Source organism: Fistularia commersonii, chromosome 4, assembly GCF_037954325.1.
Source record: "Fistularia commersonii isolate RoL2024-O1a breed Wild chromosome 4, RoL_Fcom_v1.0, whole genome shotgun sequence".
NCBI classification, from domain to species: domain Eukaryota; kingdom Metazoa; phylum Chordata; class Actinopteri; order Syngnathiformes; family Fistulariidae; genus Fistularia; species Fistularia commersonii.
In genome coordinates this window covers 15,018,724-15,038,723 of record NC_141287.1, presented here as the reverse complement: position 1 = coordinate 15,038,723, position 20,000 = coordinate 15,018,724, and the positions used below count along the sequence as shown (strand labels likewise).

The 20,000-nt window shown below is 44.1% G+C and overlaps 1 protein-coding gene across 1 annotated transcript in view; it reads right to left on the bottom strand.

Moving 5' to 3' along the window:
* The window catches only part of edar (ectodysplasin A receptor), a 30,034-nt gene extending 22,957 nt beyond the window's left edge, over nucleotides 1–7,077 (bottom strand). Inside the window, exon 1 of the mRNA XM_086144628.1 lies at nucleotides 6,830–7,077. The gene's annotated coding sequence lies outside the window, so the exon portion shown is untranslated. The remainder of the gene's footprint in view (nucleotides 1–6,829) is intronic.
* Between the last annotated feature and the right edge of the window lie 12,923 nt (nucleotides 7,078–20,000).

Below are 20,000 nucleotides of genomic sequence, written 5' to 3'. Positions count from 1 at the left end.
GAGCCAGCCCATATAAGGCGCCGAACACGATCATGAGATTGCGCGTTTGATGGATTTCCTTCGTTATTGGATGGCAAGTCTGTTGTAATGTGGATCTGTGTTGCACAGGAAGAAAATAATATCGACGATAATGATGTTTTCCCGAAATGCGAGGTTCGAACGGGGACACAAGCAGCGGAAAATCACGCGCTGTTGTCAATTGAACTGTTTTCCTAAATTTTAACGATGAGACCGCAAACTCTGGAGTTGGAAATGCCTCGCTCTTTGGCCGGGCGCTCCTGCCCACTAATTGGCCTTTCACCGAAGCGAGAAGGAAGTCAATATCAGTAACTGTTTTGATGATTGTTTGCAATTCTGCATTTATTCCGTATCCCGCGGTGTCATTGTGTAACACAAAAGGCACAGAACAAATAAAAAAACACGCATGTGCTGTCGCCGGTGATATAAAAACATTTCAAATAATTCAATGAAATCCTCTGAGTAAGCAAAACACACACACGGACATTGTTACGTCCTGTGAATCGATCCACGCACGATACCGACTGCTGTCAGTTGCCGTTTCCTGAGCTGTACTTTAGACCTAGATATGTTTCTGACATATTTGCATATCTGCAGCTTCCTGCTTTAAAGGTGTCACACTGACAGAGCTGAGTTACAAATGAAACAAAATGTTCGTCGCTAATGCTTAATGTGCATCGCTAATGCTAATGACAGTGAACGCAAACAAAAACACACAATTGCTGCATTTCGCCGTCCATAAAGACGCGATGAAGCAATCCGGCTTCAACGTGATGACATTGCGCTCCCTGCGGAGAAAGACCTTTTTTTTTTTTTTTTAATGGATTAGATGATTTGCGCTGTATACATTTTTGGGAGTCGGTTTAGTTTTCTATTTGTGCGTTCGCTCTAATGAGGCACAGTAAATTGTCTTCCTGTGGCCCCGAAATGCTTTCCATATTAGATTTCCTTCGCTGGCGAAGACGAGCAATCAAACGAGACTAAATGAAAAACAGAGATGAAGACGGCACTAATGACGAGAGGGAGGGAAGCTAAAGAGGCTGCAAAAATAGAGAATCTCTGCAAAGACAAGAAAATACTTGAAATAAAAACGTCGATATTTATTCCCTCGTGTCGTCACCTTAAGCGTGAAGACCAGCCGTTTCCCGGCTTCCTTTCCCTGAACTCCAACTCCGTCATCAAGAACTCCGACAATGGCCTCGGCAAGGAAACCCCTCCTCCGATTACTTCAAATCAAAGAGGTAAAACAGCCAGGTAACACCACATTATTAGCGCCGGAGTGGGCGTGACCGTCTCCATTTAGCTCACTTTCAATAAAATGCCCAATCACACTGTTGTTTTTCTTATCATTTGACCAATCCACTTTAAGTGATCCTAAGTGAGGGGCACTTATGGCTGTCTATTTCTTCCTGACTGAGGATGAGGAATGCGCTGCCGGCGTGTTCGAGGCAGCCGGGGGAGTAAATACAGGGGTGGCACCGCACCTGTCACTCAAATTAGACCAACCACTTGCACCTTCATCCCGGCGTCATGCTATTAAAACGCGCAGATATGTTAACGGCTATTTTTGAATTTCGCCAATACGGGCGGAAACACTCGCACAACTGCTTGCATCCTTTATCTTTCAGTTGAGTTTGTTAGCAGCGCTGCACCGTTTGGCCTTCATGGCTCTGCTATCAGAAGCTCTTAGATGTAAACGCAGAGTGTGACACATATCTACAGGTTGTGGAAAATAAACTAGTGTGAAGTTCATCTGCAGAGGGGCGCACGCAAACATCTGGTCCGCTACTATGCTGAGCTTAAAATACCAAATTGTGAGAAACCGATGCAAGGGTACCCGCCATAAGATGTGTTTCATGGACTCACTTACTCATTCACTTCAATGAAAAACGCACTTTAAAACTGTTGATGCAACTGCACTTTCACACTGCTATCACTTTTTTCTGCGACTGCAGCGTAGCACGCCTGTCAAAATATAACCGTGCAATATCTACCTAAGCATAACTTGTCCTTGTTTGTTGTTCTCTGCGACAAAAATCGTTTATAATTATTTGTATTTTTGCACCGGGGATGTTAGAATAATGCTAACATCGCTAACGTATGACAGTATTGACAATAAAGTTGACTTTTTAAAGGTGTAAAGCCACATGTGTAAGTGTGTGCATGTGTGTGTGTGTGTGTGTGTGTGTGTGTGTGTGTGTCTGCTTGCGTGTTTATTTTTTTCTCTCTCCATTTGCGATTGCTTTAATTACAGACTTAGTGTCAGCTTCCCACTTGGAGCGCAGGAAAAACAAACCCTCAGAGCAGATGAAAAGGAGTCTCTCACACTCACTCACACACACACACACACACACACGGACGTCTGCAGCACACACCTATCTCACCTCCAATCAGTCAGTGCACTCTTTGATTCTTTGCCTGCCGGTGATCTGTCTTTCATCGTCTCCTCTTCCTGATACCTTGCCCCGCCCTCCCGCCTCCCCACCCCCCCGTCTTCGGTGGTGTTCCGCTGTGCCGGGGCAGGACATCTCTCTTGTCTCTGTTTCTGTTTATTCTGCGCTCGCTGGAGGAGGGGCGACTAATCTGCATCCAGGAATTCATTTGTAGTCCTTATTTCTTCTCACACCGATGCCAGAGCCCGCGCAGTGAAAACATTTTACACCCTGCTTCTATTTGTATTCGGTATGCTTGCGTAGATTAAACAATCCAGCGAGGAGTCGGTGAAAAAAAAAAAAAAAACAACATGAATTTGTCACACAAACTAGCCTCGAGAATTCATCTTGCTCTAATCAATTCTCCTTTTCCGTGCATCCCTGCACCAAGTGTGTGTCATATTAAATATTTTCCCCACCTGTGTGTGTGTGTGTGTTTGCAGGTTCACTCAACAATGACTGCACCGATTGCCTGCAGACGAGCTGGACATACGTAATTCATGGAGCGAAGTAACAAACTTCCAGGTCCGCGCTCAGATCGTCCATCTGTCAGCAAGATTATTCAAAATCAGCAACAGCTGTATTTCCACCACAGGTTCTCAGGTGGTCTCGGCTTTCGCTTGCTTTTGGTGCAAAAACCTACGCTCCGATCGGTCGCGGCGGCCGGCAGTTTATCGACCGAATGTTTGTTTCACGTCGGACTGCACAGAACAGAAAGGCTCTGTAATTTCTGAAAAGCGTTTCATTATTTTAGCTGGTAACGTCGCTCAGGTTGCTTGAAACGCACAGGTCTGGAGTCCAGCGAGAGATGCTGGCCTATGTTTTGCTGGAGGCAAATGTACGTGGTAATGCTGCAATCGCAGTACAAGATGAATACTCGAGCAGCGAGCCTCGCATGTCCGGCTCAATGCATCGAATCTTTCTCCAGCGTTACATTGGTTCTTTTGTTCTAAATGTGTTTATATTGGGGTGCAAGTCGAAGCTTGCCCTTTGAGTATCAGGCGTATCATGCAATGGCCAACTCAACGACAAACTCCCGTCCCGTCCCCGTCCTCCTGTCATTCATCTCTGTTTAGGTGTCAGATTTATTGCAAGGCACAACATATCTTTCTGAATTACGCTGCCATCTTTCAAATGAGAGCAAAAAAAAAAATCCGAGATGGCGGTATATAAACCACGCAGGATTACCGTAAATTCCAGACTTTGCATCTTTATATAGGCCACACCTACTAATAAAAAAAAAAAAAAAAGAAATTGTGCATAAATAAACTGCAATTTTCTAAGAGCCGCAGCAAGATGTAATAGGAAAGATTTTTCTGCAAACTTTTGCACATCTACAAGTAGCGGTACATAACGGAAATGCTTTTTTTCAGAACCGATGCCGAACTTATGTGCCACAGTTCTATTTCCTTCGTTGACAGCCAGACTGATCACTTTCAGTTGAAACTTGCTTCAAATGTATTTCTACGCCTCTTTTTCATGATAGAGGTGTGTGCAAAAAGCGCAAAATGGTTTATCGTACATGCGAGTGGGTTTGCCGAACCAGACTCATTTGTCCACTGTGACGGTGTTGGCAGAAGGAAGCTACGGTGATCAGCCTATAAAAATCCATCAATTTGCCACATTGCTGTAAAAGCTGCGGTTCTCAAAGCGTGTGAAAAAAGTAGCGACTCATATCCTGGAATTCACTGTACTTTTTCCAATTTTGTTTCAACATTTTACATCTTGCTGATGACATCACATAGTGGTTCAGTTGTTAGTTGATGGTTTCTGACAGCAGCACGTGTTGCTCTGTGAAATCTCTGTTCCCCCTGTGGAGAGGAGCCTCAACGGCCGCATTGATTACAGAACAGACGAGGCCACATCACGGCCCCCCTGCACGGAGGGGCTTCAACGGTTGATTTAGAATCTCTTTTGTCGAGAGTCAAACCTATGATTAGAAAAACATTTTCGCCTGATGTAGCTTTGCCAGGGTTATGGTGAGTAAATTGAAATATAATAAAATGCAGCTACTTCTGATTTTATTGTGGACCTCCTGGAAACCCCTCAAGCTCTGCTCTTTTAACCGGTTGTGCAGCAGTATGAAGGGAGGAGAAAAAAAAAAATTAAACATTTGTTATGGCTGAAACATATCGAGATCATCGGCAACTTAATGACCTCTTACTTCCATCCAATCACGTTGGGTCATTTACTTGCACAAGCTGACTCCTGCTGGCTAACCATGGATCTGTGCAGGTTGTTGCGTAGTGCAACAGCATAAACACTATATTTACACGCATATGTCTTTGCATATGTATGTGCATAAGCATAGACGTATGTATATGTACATGCACATGTGTTTGTGCATATGCATACAAATATGCATAGGTGTTTGTATGTGTATGTGTATATGTCCATTCCCTTACTCTGTTCTCTGTTTTTATCCTTGTTGGTCTCAGCGCATTTGCATCCTGCTTATTTTGGTTTGTTTTTGTCATTGCAATTGTCACTAAATGTTCCTATCCTTGTTGTCGGTTTGGTTGTCTATTGTTTCACCCTTGCTGTTTTGTTTTTTTTTTCCGATCTGTTGATTGGAACATTCTTTGTGCTGTTGTTATTGTTCTCTCTGCTGTCTAATTATTTATGGATGTTTTTGCTATCTCCTAATTGTCTACTTGTACTCTAGTTGTCCTTCTATTTATATTTATATTTATATTTATATTTATATTTATATTTATATTTATATTTATATTTATATTTATATTTATATTTATGGACAGTATAACTGTTAGACTGCTGTGACAAGAATTCCCACTGTGGTGATCAATAAAGTTTATCTTATGATATATGCACACACACACACACACACACACACACACACACACGACACTTGATGAAAAAAAAAGAGAAAAAATTAAGAATTAAATTGTCTTGCGGTATATAGATACAATGGTGTACTTTGTATGTGTTTGAAAAAATGAATACATAGATTTTATGTTTAATAAAATAAAAAAAATATCTCCTTTTGAATTGAATTAACGAATAAATAAATAAATAGAAAGGTAAAAAAAAATTGAGGATCAATTGTAAAATGTCCCGCTGAACCAGGGTTAGTAGCGTGCATTTAGTTCTGGAGCCGCCAAAGTAAATCGATCACATATTGTGACCGAATGGGGGTCAGACTATGTCAGTATGATTATATATTATTATAATTGTATGTCATGGCTACGCTGGCCTGAGATCGCGTTTGTTTGAAAGGCGCCCGCCCTGAGCGGGACTCATTTCTTCACGGGCACGTTCCCCGGATCCGAATCAGACATCCCACATAAATCATCGCCATAGCTCACGCAAACAGCAACGCCGTCTAAAGAGCCCAGCCCGTGCACAGAAGCTATGTAAATTTCGCGACACGCGGCGGCAAACGATTAATCCATCAGATTGGGTTCGCGGATAATAAAGGCAGTCAGTAAGTTGCTTTTTTCCCTGCCGTTCCTTTTAACCTCTAAAACCGTATTAACTTCTTTTGAAGATCAGTGGCGTCCCCGCCCACTACACCTTGTCTCCTCTCTGTGTTTCCTCAGCCTTTCTACCTGTGAACATGAAAGGCCTTCCAGAGCCGGGCCTGCTCGGGGGGCTGCGGAGGGAGCGCGAGATACGGAGGCGGCCGGGGTGGGGGGCAAAGACGGATTGATTTCCACCTTCAGCAGCTGCAGTTCAAAGTCAGCCAGCAGACTTCAGAGGCTCAGCAGGACCTGGCTTGTCCCCAGCCGGGACGAGCTGTCTGTCTGCGGGCAGGATTTCCCCCCGGGGGCCCCGGGGCCCGGGACAGCCAGGCGGCACCGAGAAAACAATTATGCATACAGAGAAGGTGCGTGTTTGTGTGTGTGTGTGTGTGTGAGTGTGTGTGTTGGGTCGCAAGTGTAACGCAGGCCCTATAATGTGAAGTGACACAAAGATCGACCAAATAATGATCTCATCGACCGCAGGAGAAGTCGGCGTTCACCTCAGAAAGCGGCCAGGTGAGGAAACCACTCCAACCTTTGGGCGAAAAACCTTTGCACCAGCATGCACATCCTGTGTGTGTATACCCGCGTTACTAATTGCTGAACACGTCTGTTCTGAAAGCCTAAACTGAAGATGACATCCACGGACATTAATAAAAGGAATAACAGTGATGCGTTGCTATGGAAACTTTTTTGCAAGATTTCAACCGCTGAAATAAGGCATTTAAAGATTTTTTTTTTTTTTCTGAGCCGCTTCATCAATAAGTTCACCGACACCAAACCGGTGTATTTTGTGCCGTGAAGTGGGTGTTTTCAAAGTTCTGCTGAGGATTTCCCCGAGGTGTTGCAGCAGTGTGTGCCTGCATTCCAGAGCACAGCCCCGCACGGGAGTCTTACCTGCAGCCCTGGGATCGGTGGACGCGGGGGACGCGGGATCCGCAGGTGTTGCACCGCAGGGGTCACAGCTGGCGGTGCTTCCGGGTCAGCGGGGGCTCAGCCTCTGCTGCGGGGTCGGACAAGCATCGCCCAGAGACTCGGCTGTCCGGAGGGATCCGCTCCATGCAGCTTGTGTCCCAGCCTCCGCACTCGGGAGCATGTCGGTATGTCTGCACGCTCCTCCTTTATAAGAAAAAAAAAAAAAAGAAGTGAGAACCTTCCTCCGCCCCGGAACGCATGAAGGTGGTTCAGGTGCGCTCCGCACCGGGACGGGGTCGCGCCGAAGGCTGTGACTCATTTGCGCCATCTAGTGGTCGGGGATTGAACTACACCAGAAAAAAAAGGAGCGGCTCAGAAAGAAGAAGCCAAAAGTACATTTTTGATATTCCTTAATTAACACTGCAAAACGTGAATTTCAATAATATGCATGTCAAAAAAGTCAGGGATATTTCCCCTTTCTTTCCATTCAACGAGCATTGACCCGTCCGTGCCTCTCCTGTCCACCGTGTGCGCAACTTTCAACATGACTTCGTAGAATAAAAATAAACAAAGTGAAGTGAAATTGAAATAAAAAAAAACAACAACAACAATAAAAGAAACAATTTCAGTTAAATCAGTAGGTTACTAGGGAGCCTCCAACTCCACCATGCCACCAACAAATGATTGAATGTATGAATGTTTTATTTTATCTTGTCTCTATATCTTCTTTGTCCTGCACTTTGATGAAAATACATGTGTTATTATTTTCATCATTTGAATTATTTATTCTATAACCTCCACTGAAACCCAAATTGAATTTTTGACCAAAACCAAGTCAAGTTGTCTCTCAAAGCAGGTACCAGCCTGGAACACACACACACACACACACACACACAGAACAGAATACCTTTTGAAAACAGAGGCTATAAATTAGTTTTCATGTTTGTGTGTGAAGTGGATTCCGTGTGCATGTAGTCTGGGTTTGACTAAAGCCTGGACTTCAGTCTGCGTCTCTTCCTCCTCCCCCTCCTCCTGCTTCCCCCCCTTCCTCTCCGCCGCCTCTCGTTTTCTCAGCCACAGGAAGGGTTAGATAAAAGCGGATCTTTGAAAACACAGGGCGTCCTGTAATTACTTGCTCCCTCTCTCTAGCTCTCTGTCTTCCCCCCCTGTTCCTCCGAGTCCCGGATTCCCGATTCTTCATCCTCCTCTCGGTCACTCTCCTTCGCTCACCTTCTCCATCTCTACCCCTTTTTTTTTTCTTTTCCCTATATTCTTGCTTTTCTTTGACTGTCACTCATTCTCTCCCCCCTCCTCTTTTGGGGGCTCACTGATGTCGAGCCAAGGGCTTCCTGACTGAAAAAGAGGATGAGAGGAGGGGAGATTAGATGAGACGAGGGGATAAAGAGGGGATGAGGAGCGGATAAACAAGACGAATGACGAGCTCTACTGATGGAGTGATGGCTGTCTGGCAAAAAAAAAAAAAAAAACACATGCAAAACCCGTATTTAATGTAATGGACGGTGTAACAGAAAAACAGATTTGAGGTGGAGCGGGGACATGAGGTGTGGTGCAAGATTACAGCAGATTAGATATGATGCGATGAAGGATCGTAAGATAAGGAAACGCAACGCAAGATGCTACTGGATTAAACACGCCGCCGCGATGCAGTGGGCAAATACCGTTGTTGTAAAAAGCAAATCGGTACACGATGTAAATAATAGATGGGTCCGACGCGATTCGATACATTTGGTGCGGAAAAAGAGGACGCGTGGAACAACAGCTGCGGGAGGAGACGTCCTCCAGAGCCGTATTTCTGCAGATTATCTGTTTTTGTGTGTCGTACGTGGGCCGCGCCGGAATTGTGTGTATTTCTGTGAAGTGTATAATCTTCCGGCAACCGTGTTGTTTCTCCGCTCACGTCCTCAAACCAGAGGAAAAGTTTGAAATCCCGGGTAGGTATGAGCAGTTGCCACACACCGGCTGTCTCGTTTTAATACCCGAGCGTCTTGTTCAGAGGAGACCGAAGCCAGCAGAGGCCTAATTTATCGCTCGGCATAATGAAGTTAGACCATCATCAAAAACAAACTTCCTCATGCTTTATGCATACGATGCCTGAGCTGTGCGAGCGGGGAGATGTGTATCAACACGTATCACACATTCACGGATGAAACCAATGCAGATGCTTGAAAGTAGAGCGTTTTTTTTTTTTTTTGCCCGGGTTCCATGTTTGCCGAGTTATCTTCTAGGATATGGAACAGTGACGTGCAGTCAGGGGAGGCAGGAGCGGCTGTGCCTCACTTGCCAATCTTGGAAAGAAAAAAATGTCAAATGAAAAAAAAAGAATCAAATGGTTATATTTATCAGTGATTTTGACTGTAAAGGTGTTTTTCATTTAACTTCACCTGTTTAAGATTGTTTTTATTCGAAATGGCAGGATTTTCCAGATTTACTGTTTAAATACTGAGAAGAGACGTGCGGCGAGGCTGCGGACTGCTGAGCCTCAACGTAGGTTGCACAATGACGGCCGACAGCTGGCGTGCTCCACGCTAAGACCGCACTGCTGTCATGATTAAAATGTTTAAACACTTTTGCTTTATGAACTACATTTCCAATGTACAATGTTTTTTTTGTCAACAAATGTATGTGTGTCACTATTTCTTGTGCTGAGCAATCATAAAACCACTGCGAAGAGCCACTAAGTGAGGCACACAGTTCTCCTGCCTCATGGTAGGGGGCGCTCATGATTCTGGGGACTCTTCTTGCAGAATCCAGTGCCTCGCCAGCCATGAACTTCACCGTACGTCACCTGATACGGAAAGTTACATTACGACCGGTCTCATTTTTGTTATCATCAATAATACTACCACTGTTCTTTTTACCCTCTTTGCAAAACTGTGACCGACCAGAACTTTTCTCAAATCCTTAGTAATCAAAAATAAAATTTGCAACGTGCAGCACAAGCCGTTATACTTCAGGTGTGACTGTTTGCGCGCCCTGTTATCATCCGCCGCACTCACATTCTCTAACTACTTCTCAAAAAAAAAAAAAAGAAAGAGAGAAAGAAAGAACTGGGTTTCCATGGTAACTGCTGTGTCAGCTAACCCATTTTTGCATGAGCGAAGGACATTGGTCTGTGTGAGGCTGAGGTGTGTGGTGGAGATAAACAACGGGTGCGCGCACACACACACACACACACAACTATATGTGCATTACATACAACATATATGCAACCTTATGTGTCTACTGGGGAAATTATGAAAAAACATTAGATATGACTTAAATAGGGCATCACAGTAATGCAGTGGTTTGTGTTTCCTCCTCACAGCAAGAAGGTCCCTGGCTGGATTCCCACAGGGGGCCTTTCTGTGGGGAGTTCCTCTGTTCTGTAGAATAGAATAGATCTTTATTAATCCCAAAGGAAATTCTTTTGCCGGAAGACTTCAACATTACATACAATCACTCGAAACGTGATGTTGATTTTCTTGCTGTCGGGTTTCCTTCTTACAGAAAGGGGAGGACTTGTATAGTTTGATGGTCACAGGTAAGAAAGACCTTCTGTGGCGTTCCGTGGTGCTCCTCGGTGGTCTCAGTCTGCAGCCCTGGTAGGACTTCGGTCCAGCATGCAAGGGGTGAGAGTTATTGTCCCTCATACTGAGCAGCTTCTCCAGCATCCTCCTCTCAGACGCCTCCACTAACAAGTACAGTTCAACTCCCAGAGCTTATTGAGTCTGTTAGCCCAGCACACTAAAGCGTAGAGGATGACGCCAGACACCTCCGTGTGATAAAACATCTGCAGCATGGCTCTTCAGACGTTGAAAGACCCGAGTCTCTTGAGAAAGAACAGGCGGCTCTAACCTTTCTTGAATATGGTATTCATTCACGCATCATATAAAACTGTGGCGTTCTTCGGATGTATGAATGAGAGGCTGAATGGTTTTGTATGATGTGAATGTGGGAATTAATGGTTGTATGTTTATATGACATGAATGAAAGGGTGAATGTTTATCTCCATATGACGTGAATGAGCGAGGGAATGGTTTTATATGATGTATGAATGAATGAACGGTTGTAAACATTGCTAGATCACGTGTCAAACTCAAACGTGGCCCGTCATGTCATTTTATGTGGTCTGATTGTCTTAAAATAAATACATCACATGCGTGCATTGCTCATGAACTACGTTTCCCACATTAGCATCCTGCCATTAGATTGCAGTGTATCCACATCGATGCAATTTTCAACAAGTGGAATTGAGAAATATAAATAATCCATAAATGTCCAGGAAGAGAAAAGTTGATGCAGATGGAAGGCTGTTTCAAGAAAAATGTGAAGGTGAATACATGTTTGTGCTTCAAGGAGAAAAAGCTGTATGTCTTTTGTGTTATGAGGTAGAGTCGGTTGTCAAAGAGTACAACCTAGGCCTGCATTTTGACACCAAACATGGAGCTAAGTATCGCAAATTTATCGGAAAAACAACATATTGTCCAAGAATTAAAAGCCAAAGTCCGATGGCAGCAGAATGTGTTCACGAAAGCTGCATCCAAAAACACTGTGGCAGTGAAAGCTAGTTTTGTAACAGAGCAACAAGTTAAAAACCTTTTTTTTTTACATCTATACAAATACATATGTAACATTTTGGATTTGAATGAGTAACAAATTCAGAGTTATTTAACATTAAGGAGTAGTTACATTTATTTTACATTACATTTGGTTGCATTTAGTTACATTTCTATTGTTACCTTTACATGTGAAAGGGTCATGGTGAATTCTTGTCGATACCTCTTGTCGTGGCAACTGGACTTGAATTTCTTCACTTGAAGACATTTCAGCCCTCGTCCGAGAGGCTCCTTCACTTCTAATGACAGTTATAGTCGGAAACTCCCCGCATGCCTTTAGAAGCAAAGAAGCCTCTCTGGTTGAGAGGTGAAACGTCTTCAAGTGAAGAAAAACACGTCCAAGAAGTTTCAACTATAAGGGAGTGAACGATTTCATTTGAAGTGTGAATAAAAGACTGAATGCCTGCCTGTCTTTATTTTACGTGTGAATGAGAGTCGGACATGGATATTATTTGGACCTGTGACACAATGTGTGTAAGTAAATGACTTTGAGCTGTATAATTTCTATTAGTTGTCTCAGAGGAGGGAGAACATGAGGTGAAGTCAAGTGAAATTAAAACCAGGTTGTAGTACAGTCATAAAAATAATGGAGTTGGTTCATTGATTTTATTTATTGCAACAACAAAACCAAATGTAACGGTGTGGAATGCACCGCTGGAAGGACTTAAAAGGCCTGTCGGACATACTTTGCCAACCCGAAGCAGCTCGGGACTGATAAGTGTGCCAAAAGGAGATGATTTATTGTTCGTGAGAATGGGATGAAAACACGGTAAGACAGTAAAATACAATATGTGGCACCGGGACAGTGAATAAAGTCAGCGCTGACATGAAGAAAGCCTGCAGCACGTTAAAGATCCTCCCAGAAACCATCCAATCACCATCATAGGAGGCTTCCAACAAAGGATACCAAGGCTAGTACTGGGTGTGAAACAGCCTTTTTTGATCGTGAATTCAGATTTGCCTTCACCTGCCTGTGAGAATTGGACGGTTGTACGAGTGAAACAATCACACTCGGAGAACTGGATTAGGAACTAACAAGCAGCGCGGTTGATCTAAGCCCCGGTTCATCCAGGCGCCGCAGCGGAGGGTCCTCCAGCAGATTGCCAGTCCTGGAGACCGTGAGTCCGTGTGGAGGCAGTTTTCCACATTGTGATGTGTGTGAATAGGTGGCGGTTACAGTGTAGTTGCAGGTGGAGGCACTGTGACATTCTTGGCGAAATCTTCTTGTCGCGGCAACCGGACTTGAATCTCTTCACTTGAAGATGTTTCAGCCTTTATCCGAGAGGCTTCTTCAGTTCTAATCACCCGCGGGGAGTTTCCGAATATAACTGCCAGTGTTTTGGCCGGGTCTAGGTTATGGTGGCTTGTTGTGTAAATGGAAGAGTTGACCCGCAAAAACTAGGTGTAAGGGGGGTTGTTATGCTAATAACCACCAGAACCAGCACCCGGTAACATCCACATGAGCCTCAGTTCGTGTGATCCAATTGGTTTCACTCATTTGTTTAGCTTTACATGTTCACATTCCATCCAGGTAATCCCACTAAGTTGCTCTTTTTTTCCAATGAACGACATCCCATTAGTATAAAAAAAACCCTTACATCTAGTGTCTGCAGATCACCTGTGTCATTTACACAACAAGCCACTATAACCTAGACCAGCGGTCGGGAACCTATGGCTCGCAAGCCATATATGGCTTTTCCGGTGACAGCAAATGGCTCCCAGACAATTTTGAGTTGAAAAAGAAAAAAACAGTTTGGAACTGATTTTAAAATACTTGTGATATATCCTCATAATACTGTGTCATTTTAAAGGAAACAGAAATTAGTTTGGTCAGGTCGGGAACCATTGGCTTCCGAGCATGCGCGGGTCATTGTAAAGGTGAAGAAATTAATTTTATCAGATAGCCAACTAGCATATCCACGTCAACCCTCGTAACGGAAATCATGATGAAAAGAAAAAAAGACGACGATTACCGTGCATTTCCAAGCTGCCTGGACAGAGGAATTTGCATTTGGATCTGCGGTATGATTAATATACCATGATAAAATTGCATCGATGAAACAATCAAATATAAAGAGGCACTTTGAAAAAATAGACATATCTAATTTATTATACGTTAAAAATACTATGTGGCTCTCGATGAAATATATCTATATATATTTGCCTTCTATGGCTCTCCCAGTCAAAAAGATTCCCGACCCCTGACCTAGACCTACACAAAACCCTGGTAGTTATAGTCCAAAAAAACCCCATAGGTCATTAGAACTGAGAAAGCTTCTCGGATGAGGGGTGAAACATCTTAAAGTGAAGAAGCCAACCTCGGACCTCCATGCAGTGATGAGGAAGGGCTCATGTTGAATATTTTAGGTTTACAGCTGAAATAAGACAACAGGACTACAGACAGCTGCTAATATTCAACCGCTATGATCCCAAGTTATGATATCAATACGGTTCGCATGGCTTTTTGTGAGAGTTAAAATGAATGACGTTAAAGAGAAAGACACATTTTCAGAAACATTTTCAGAAAAAGTGCAATGTCACGCTGACCTGCAGGGAGACAGCAGAGGAAAAGGTAAATGTAAAATACGGTCTTCGTGTGTTGATCGTTTCTCTCTGAAATGGCTTTCGACTAAATAACAGTCACACACACACACACACACATCGATGGACACATTTGTCTCAGGACTGCCGCCCGCTGCGCCACAATGGCGTTATCGTCCCAGCCCAGAGCTGCATCGTATGCAAAGAGAAAAAAAACTCACTCACATTTAGTGACCCATATATCCTCTGGAACAGTCAGATGAATATGCATTCAGGCACTCAAATATGGAATCATCATTTTTACAACCCGTTTGACTTTGGGAACCGCTCAGTCGTTCACGAGTCCACGGAAATCGAGTGCATTCGTTTTTAAGATCTTATCTTATCTTATCTTATCTTATCTTATAAGACAAGACAAGACAAGACAAGACAAGATAAGACAGGATAAGATGCTATTGTCATAGCAGAATTACAGGATCGAAAGTGTGCAAATAGTAATAATGGAAAAAATATGCATGTACGTATACTGATACAACTGAACAAGACTGTGTACAATATAAACAAAGAGAGAAGCAGAAGAAATAGCGGGTTTAGAATAGGGGATGTGGGTTGTAAAAAAGAAATGATAATGAGAAGATGTATAAAGTTAATATAAATATTGCGCGGATAATAGTGGTTAGTAGAGATGGGTAAGTGCAAATAAAAAAAAAACAGTTTGATCCGATGATGGCAGAGGGGCTGATTCCGGTCGTGTGGCGATTTCTCACCTTCACACGTGAATTATTCTGTGGCCTCTGCACGCGTGACGATCGAATCCACCCTCTCAGATAAATGAAATCGATCACGGGTTTCCAAAAAGATGCAAAGAGAGGCGGCCGAAACAGACCAAAACCCACTTGTGAACATCGTATGCATGGAGGACTATGTAAACATGTCACAATTCACCGCTCCCATACTTGCACGTGTTATGTAAACACAGAGAGTTCTGCAGGCGTGTCAGTGCGTGCACACGGACGCGATTTGTCGCGTGTCATTAGTGGACAAATTAGTCGGCGCTCGCGAGTCTCCAGAATAGCAGTTCTACTCCCCCCGCTGACCGTTTCACCAGCATCCACCTTTTGTCCGTCTCTGACAGCTCTGCAGCCCCGAGGGAACTCTTACTATGCCGCTTAAATGGATTGAGGGGATTTTCATCCAATAATCATTTTTGTTCGCTTTTCGCTCCAGTTCCCCTCTAATTCTCAGTCATCGGCTGCAGGGAATTATATAAAGCAGATGAAACGCATCGGGCATAAGACATGGGTGGGTACGATAAAGGGGAAGGCCGTGCGTTCGGGCCGGCTGCCAGCTCCCGTGGGTTGCTGCGCGAGAGAGGCATTTGAAATCGGGGGCTTCGCAACAACAGACACCCATTTTTCGGCGACTGAATGGCCGTGGCATTGCAATTTTCTGCAGGCGCGGTGCTACAAATGACCCGTTCAGGAAGGGCAGGTTTCTGACGGAGGATGGGAGCCTCCTCTGCGAGACAGAACTTTGCCATCGCAGACTGGCTTCAATTGTTAGCACAATACCGGCTTACATAATATTAGCTATGGTTTGAAGAAAAGGCACCATAGTGGCGCAGTGGTTACCTCTTCCGCCTCACAGCGACAAGGTCCCTGATTCCCTGATCCCTGATGTTCTCCTCCTGTCTTCCTGGGTACAGATAGGCTTGCTTGATTTACAATAATATGTATTCATTCAATCATTTAGCATCCATAGCCAATTCAAGGGTTCAAGGATTGAAGACTTTTATTGTCATTACACAAAGTGCGATGAAATTTGGAGATAGCAGCTCTCAGGGTCAGTGGAATCAAAAACAACCTGAAAAAGCAGGACACAGCATAACAGTACAATGATAGCAGCATCTCTGGGTTATGGTATAAGAGAGAAAAATCATAAGACCAAAAATATAAAAAAACATACAAATACTAACTAGAGACTAAATAGATAAATATGGAGAAAGAAAAAAGTAAAGAAGTGAAAAGTGCGCTTTATGTGAGGGTCAAGTGTTCAGGGTTGTGTCGAATTTAGTGCTATGACCGCTTTGAGGTCTAAACTGTTTTTCAATCTATTTGTTTTTACCTTGATTGTCCGAAACCGACTTCATCAGTTTAGCTGTGGTCATACAACCATTCCCACTCTCATTCACACGTCAAAACATTCAGGAGGTTAATTTGAAACAATCAATTGTCCTGACATGTGAATGTGAGGGTGAATGGTTGGATGTCTGCAAATAACAAGATAAGGTAAGACATACTTTATTGATCCTCCCACGTCTAGTACAACTCCGGTTCCTGCCACCTCCAGAGGCTATCCGATGACTCTGTCATTGTTGGATGCGTCAACGATGACGACAAGAAGAACAGAGGTCTGATCGCTAGTTTTCTTGAGTGAGTCAACCAGAATCACCTCCTACTCAACATATCCAAGACAATAGAGGTAGTTGTGGACTTCCGAGGAGACAGGTACCAACTCCAGGTACCAAGGAATGGTCAGGGCAGGATGTTCTTCCTGAGGTGACTGAGGTCGTCCTGCTCTGACTTCCTTGGTACCTGGAGTTGGTACCTGTCTCCTCGGAAGTCCACAACCACCTCTACTGTCTTGGAGATGTTGCCACCATCTGAAAATGGTTCAAGTTCAGTTCTCGCCATAGATGGGCTTTCCTCACGAGCTTGTTGATCCTGTTGACCTCACCAGTCCTGGCACCGCCACCAGCACACCATACCAAAGAAGAGTGCGCTGGCTACCATAGACTGGTAGAAGGTTTTGAGGAGCCGACGTCAGACACCAAAGAACCTCAGGAAGAACATCCTGCTCTGACCTTTCCTGGAGTACCTGGAGTTGGTACCTGTCTCCTCTGTTTCTTCCGGAAGTCCACCTCCTTGGTATCTCAAGACCTTCTACCAGTCCATGGCAGCCAGTGCACTCTTCTTTGGTATGGTGCGCTGATGGCGGTGCCAGGACTGGTGAGTTCAAAAGGCTCAACAAGCTAGTGAGGAAAGCCCATGCGGTGGTGGGACCCTGGGCCATCTAAAATCGGTGGCAGTGGGGAGGGTGAAGGACGAACTGGGAGCTATCCTGGACAATCCTTCCCTGCACGATGAGCTGTGGCTGATGTGCAGCTCCTTCAGCCAACGGTCCATCCCACCCCGGTGCAAAACCGAACGATTCACCCGTTCCTTCGTGCCCACAGCCATCAGACTGTAGAACAGCAGTCTGGAAGGCACACAACTCTGACTGGTCTGACGTGCATCTGTGCGACCACAATCTCACTACCTCACCCACTCACATGTCATGCCATACCTGCTGTCTTTCTTACCCTTGTTGATCCCATCCCACACACATCCTGCCTATTTTTGTCTATTTATTTTATTCATTTATCACTATTGTCACTCTATTTATATTGTCTTTTAGTTCTCGTTGTCCATTTTTCACCCTTGCTCTTCCATTCTGTTGTCCATTCTTATCCCTGATGCAGTTGCTGTTGTTGTTATCCCTGCTATCTATTTTTTGTGGATGTCTTGCTATTTTCTGTCTTCTAACTGTCTCTCTATTTATATTTATAGTCATATTTATTTTTAACATTATAACTGTTACACTGCTGTTACAAAAGAATTTCCCATATGGGGATCAATAAAGTTTATTCTATCTTATCTTATCTTATCTTATCTTATCTTATCTTATCTTATCTTATCTTATCTTATCTTATCTTATCTTATCTTATCTTATCTTATCTTATCTCATCCAACAGGATGGCTGTTTTTTCACACCCCGACCTGGTTGAAAGGCAATACATAGCTCAAAGCATCGATCAAAAAATAAGATAAGACATACTTAATTGATCCTCAAAGGGGAAATTCTTTTGTCACAGCAGTGTAACAATTACATCATCAGTAAATGTGGGTATGAATGTAAATAGAGAGACAATTAAAAGATAGCAAAAGACAACTATGAATAAATAGACAGCAGGGAGAGAGACGACAACAAGGATAAAAATAGATAACAGGATGAAAAAAAAAAAACAACAGCAAGTGTGAGAGTAGACAACCAAAACAACAACATCAAGGATAAGAATAGAGTGACAAGAGCAATGACAAAAATAAACAGGATGCAAATGGAATGACACCAACAAAGATAAAAATAGTTTGGGCGTGACACGTGTGAATTGGTGAGGTTATGGTAGTCCAGACTGCTGTTGTTCAGTCTGATGGCCGTGAGCACAAAGGAGCGTCTGAAGCGTTCGGTTCTACGCCGGGGTGGGACAAACCGTCGGCTGAAGGAGCTGCACATCAGCTCGTCGTGCAGGGAAGGATTGTCCAGAATAGCTCAGAATTCATCCTTCACCCTCCCCACTGCCTCCGATTTGAGACGGTCCAGGTTCAGTCCCACCACCGAGCGGGCTTTCCTTACTCGCTTGTTGCACCGCCACCAGCACACTATCATGGAGAAGAGTGCGCCGGCTACAATGGACTCATAGAAAGTCTTGAGATGCCAAACGACCTCAGTCTCCTCAGGAAGAACATCCCGCTCTGACCCTTCCTTGGCACGTGGAGTTGGTACCTGTCTCCTCGGAAGTCCACAACCACCTCTACTGTCTTGGAGATGTTGCCGCCAATTGAAGATGGTCCAAGTTCAGTCCTCGCCGAAGACTACCATAGACTGGTGGAAGGTCTTGAGGAGCCTACGTCAGATGCCAAAGAACCTCAGGAAGAACATCCTGCTCTGACCTTTCCTGGAGTTCCTTGAGTTGGTACCTGTCCCCTCGGAAGTCCACAACCACCTCTACTGTCTTGGAGATATTGTTTAGGGGGAGGTTCTGGTTGACCCACTCAATAATACTAGCGATCAGACCTCGGTTCTCCTCCTTGTCCTAATTGTTGACACATCCAAGCGGGCTTTCCTTACTAGCTTGTTGAGCCTGCGAAGAAGAGCTCTCTGGCTTCAATAGACTGATAGAAGGTCCTGAGGAGCCTGCGTCAGACACCAAACTTAGTCTCCTGAGGAAGAACCTCCTGCTCTGACCCTTCCTGCAGAGTGCATCTGTGTTGTGTGACCAGTCCAGTTCTTTGTTAATGAGGACCCCATAGTACAGTAGTTTTACAATGTTTTTTTTTCCAAGATAAGCTATACTTTATTAATTCCTAGTGTGGAAAAGGTGAATAGTTGTTCATCTTTATGAAAAGTGAATGAGAGGGTGAATGTTGGAAGTTTCTACCTCATGACTGACAGGTCCAGGGTGGACCCTGCCTCTCGCAGCTGAGATGGTTGCAGCATCCGTGCTGGAGGATAGAGAGTGCAGGATGAGCCGTGCAGATAATAAATGAATGAAATGATGAATATATGGGACAAATGTTTTGGCAGAGTGAAAGTTTTTCTTCTCTTTTTAATCTCCATTTAATGCAAGCGTGCTGTCATTAATGGCTTTTACTTTCAAAACAAAAGTCATCCTCAATTCTTTACCTGTTATTTCTTTTATTTCGTCTTCCCCTTCAGAGGCCGGCTCACGCCGCCGTCCAGCTCCGCTCGGATTCGCCGAGTTCCCGAGCAGATTGAATCCTGCGAACCGGAGACGAGCATCCTTGAACGGCTCCGACAGAAGTTGGCAGAAGTTTAGTTTTATCAGGGGGATTCACTCTTAGATGCTGGAGTCTGGGATTAAGCCCCGCATCTCTGTTTGCCGTCTTTTCTAGCCAAACTTTCTCTCATCCTGTTAACAGCCTGTGGACAGAAACACAGTGTATCCCTGTATTTTATTGCACTTTACCTTGATATATGTTGGGTCAGGGCCCCATGATAAAAGTAATACATCCCAGAATGTAATGATGTAGAAGGGAAACTGTGGTTGCTTATGTGACACAGACACAGACACACACACATGCTTGCACGTGCACACACACACATGCAACTCTCAGTCTTATTTGATGCATTGCTGCCTGACCCTCTGCTGCTCGCCA